Source organism: Epinephelus moara, chromosome 19 (assembly GCF_006386435.1).
Source record: "Epinephelus moara isolate mb chromosome 19, YSFRI_EMoa_1.0, whole genome shotgun sequence".
Classification (NCBI taxonomy): Eukaryota; Metazoa; Chordata; class Actinopteri; order Perciformes; family Serranidae; genus Epinephelus; species Epinephelus moara.
This window is the reverse complement of record NC_065524.1, coordinates 30,466,556-30,470,963: the sequence shown is the minus strand read 5'-3', so window position 1 is coordinate 30,470,963 and position 4,408 is coordinate 30,466,556.

Here is a 4,408-nt window from a genome sequence, read left to right as displayed (position 1 = left end):
ATGCTTATATTAGCTAACGTTAGCTTGCTACCTAACACCAACATTTGACTGCTATGTCCGCCCACACATAAATTCACACCACAATATCAGTGCGGATTAAAATATGTCACTGTAGCTAGGAGAAAGGTAGCTAGCTAGTGAGCATAATGTTAGCTAACGTTATGCTATAAGTTAGCTTGCTAGCGAATGCTAATGTTATCTAGCAATACTAACCCTAACCCATTCACTAGCCAGCTACCAAATCATTACAGACCCAACAAATATTACTGACAGGTTTTATTCAGCAATAGTATTGGTACTTAATGCAAAAATATGTACAACGAACAGGCTCCTTGTTGTCCCGAGCCACCATGTTAAAAGTTGATAAGTTTGCGACGTCACAAAGATGGTGACTGTTGAGGGTGCAAAGTGTCCATCATTCCACACTCAACTTTTGGACCATTTTTAGCGCGCCAGTAGTTTCATTAAGTTAGTAGTACGGATGTATGTGATTTGGGACACGCTGTAACTGTCACACCCCTGAACAGCAACACCAAAGGAGGAGAAATTAACACTGAACCCACACAGGTCCATCCTGACTCCCTATGTGCTTCAACCTTCCCTTAATCCAGAACAGTACTATATTGTCTACATTTTTTCTTCCACAGGTATTCTGTATTGTAGTAACCAGATGCAACCTGTCTCAAATGAAAAACACCGCACCCATTATGTGCCTAATTTCCCCTCTGTCTTCTGCATTTAACACTGAATAAGAAGTTAATTTGTTTTACAACTGTCATCTTTGTCATTTAGAAAAGCAACAGTATACCTAATTGTAGCCGAACCGTTCAGCTTAGTCAAATAATTAGCAAAAAACAACAAAAAATGGCGGTAACACTGCATGTCTCGCTCTAGAGCTGCTCTAAATCACCACTGGGGAAATTCCTTCACCCTGACAGCCCCATTACCAATTACTGGATTTTCCAAAATGTCCGACTGAATCAGTTAAAATGTTTCTCCTTATCTCAGTGAATCCCGAAAGCCCTGAGGCCTGCAAGCGCACTTTTATTAAGTAAAGAGATATTTTAAATGTTTGTGTTTTTCTTTCTGTTTGTGTTTCTCTCCTTCTTTTTTCTTGATTTGCATATTTGAAGTGTGTATTTTGCTGAAGGGCAGTGTAGTGGAATGTGATTGTGACGTTGTTGGTGTTAGTGCAGGGGGTGAAAAGGGCCATAATTGTTGATTGTAACACAGCTCTTGATAGGCCCATCTGACCTGTTGGTCTGTGTAAAGTTATTTGTACATTACCCAATTTCTATTTTAATGTGTCTATCTATCTATATATATATATATATATATATATATATTACAAAAAAACAGATGACGACTCATTTTGTCAAGTTTTCAGCCAGTCAACAAACATTAAAGTAACTTGAACAAAAACAGTTTAGCAGAAAAACGTAAAAAGCTGTAACAGCTCAACTGAGCCGCTAAATGAAACTGAGATAAATAGCTCATAATCAAAATGTTAAACTGTGCTGTAAACACTCTGTTTTCTTGGTAAACTGACCTTTATCTGAACTGAAACAAACTGTTTAAGCTGCTAAATTGTACCAACAGATAGATAACCGTAATTACGATAATTTAGCTGCTAAATAGGGCTGACCTGAATACCACTTTAGGGGCTTTGAAGCTTCAGTGATAATTACCTGCGAGTTCTCAAAGCTTTGACGAGACGCGGCAGGACTCAATCACATATACACTCACTGGCCACTTTGTTAGGTACACCTGTTCAGCTGCTTATGAACGCAAATAGCTAATCAGCCGATCACATGGCAGCGACTCAATGCCTTTAGGCATGTAGACACAGTCAAAACGACCTGCTGAAGTTCAAACCGAGCATCGGAGTGGGGAAGAAAGGTGATTTAAGTGACTTTGAATGTGGCATGGTTGTTGGTGCCAGACGCACAACCATCTCTAGGGTTTACAGATGGTCCGAAAAAGAAAAAATATCCAGTGATCGGCAGTTCTCTGGGTGAAAATGCCTTGTTGATGCCAGAGGTTAGAGACAATGAGTTCACTGTTTTCCAATGGCCTCCAGAGTCACGAGATCTCAATCCAATAGAGCACCTTTAGGATGTGGTGGAACGGGAGATTCACACCATGGATGTGCAGCCGACAAATCTGTAGCAACTGTGTGATGCTGTCATGTTGATATGGACCAAAATCTCTGAGGAATGTTTACAGCACCTTGTTGAATCTGTGCCATGAAGAATTATGGTAGTTCTGAAGGCAAGAGGGGTCCAACCCGGTACTAGCAAGGTGAACCTAATAAAGTGGCTGGCAAGTGTATGCATATTAACCCCAAACCCGAGCTAACTTTATTAGGACTTAGCACTGCTGCATGTGTGTGTGAGAGATGAGATGGTGGAAGGTGGACTATTGCATGCAATGTTTCTGTATGTTCTCAATAACTCAGAAAGCTGCATGTCGGGCCTCATCAATAGATACAAAGCAAGTGCTTCACTACATTCGGCAGACATGGATGACTGTCCACAATTAGTCTCACTTCCTTTGCCTCGTCAGACCGCCCATTTAATGCTTTATCGAGGGTCGATGACTACACTGAGGATACAGGCCTCATTTGTGTCTTGACAGTCGCCAACACTTTTCAGTTTCCTCCACCATTTTAGTGGCAAAAAAAGACAAGACAAAAATCGAAGCATTCTAATACTGATCTGGACTCTGATTACCATGGCCACGACTGAAGCTTTGAAGCGTTGAAGAATTCGGGTCAGCCCTACTGCTAATCTAAACTAGATGCTACTTTCACAGCATTGGAGTTTTAAATGGTTGTTATATTCACATATTCCCAGGTCTTCAAACTTATACTTCTTTCTGAAGCCTGCAGTAACACAAACCTTCACCTTTATATCAGTGTAACTAGTTTCCTGATCATTCCTCTGAGCATTTCAATGCAGACAGCACAGTATAATACAGATGGTACAGTATAATACAGACAGTACAGTATAATACAGACGGTACAGTATAATCTAGATGGTACAGTTTAATACAGACAGTTCAGTACGATGCAGTAAATGTGTTGACAGTAATGATACTGAATATAAATGCAGGTGTTTGTTATATTAGTTCTTGTGTATTAATGTTTCTATTCTGACAGATTTATGTTTGAAAACAGAAAGATGATTTTATTGTATTTGTTGCTCCTGTTAAACTTCAGTGTTGCTATTATTTATTTTTCTAAATAAATACCTATTATTCACTGTATTCACTGTGCACCTATTTGTGCATCCATCACATCAGAGACAGGAATTATTTTATTTTTAAATTTAGGCTACATACAGTACATTTAAGCAATATCACACGAGAGGGAGTGATGTTATACTCCTATATCGTCGAAGACAATCACAGCCGTGACGATATACGAGTATAACATCACGAGCTCAAGTGTGATATTGCTTTTATACAACAGTTCAACAGTTAAATAAGCAAGGCTGATTAAGAAATGTTGAAAAATGAGGACAAAATAGATAATTTAAGCATTTTATTTGTCTTCTGCCAACAAAAATAGTTCCCTCAGGACTCCGCTGCCACCATTGCTATGTAACGCAAACATGGTGCCCCAGGCACTTACTCTTTATACACATTTATCTGCACATTTCCATTAATTGTGCAGCCAGTGAAATAAGTCTCTGATGACTGCATGGTGGACTGTCGCTTCACAGGCACAGCCGACTCTGCCTTCGGACTGTCGCTTCACAGGCACAGCCGACTCTGCCTTCTGATCTGACAATATGTTGCTCCATCGTTTTCTGCTCTCCATGGATGGCTTCCAGTAGCTTTAAGCTCTCAGACGTGCAAGACAAAAGGTATATTTTAGGACCCGACTCCTAATTAGAAGACTAACTTTACACATAGGCTACGTTAAAACAACATCATACCTGTGCCCACTCTGTCATGATCTCCCTCGCTTCAAGACCCGCATCTGACAGCTTCTGTATGTCAGTCACCCTGCAATCTGGAAATCCATCGGTAAAAAAAAAAAAAAAAAGTTTTTTTCTTCCTTTACCTCTGGAGGCACAGCCCGGAGTTTTTCGACTAACGGAAGTGCAGGGACCTCGGCGATCGATGACGCCCTTCACTTCCGGCGGTGCCCCCAGGGAAACGCCATGTTGTTTACAAATACTTCGGGTAAAAACCCAGCAGAGTTTAGCTATATATCACATTTTTCACATCACTATATCACCATGTAGACTAATCTGATGTTTGTTAAGTCTATAAACACAATGACTGAACAAACGTTACTATTTCTGTGTGCACGTTTTGTAAATAACAATAATAACATCGTAGATTAGCTGGGCTAACCGTTAGCTGTTAACGTTAGCCGTTAGCGGTGTCTGTAATAACC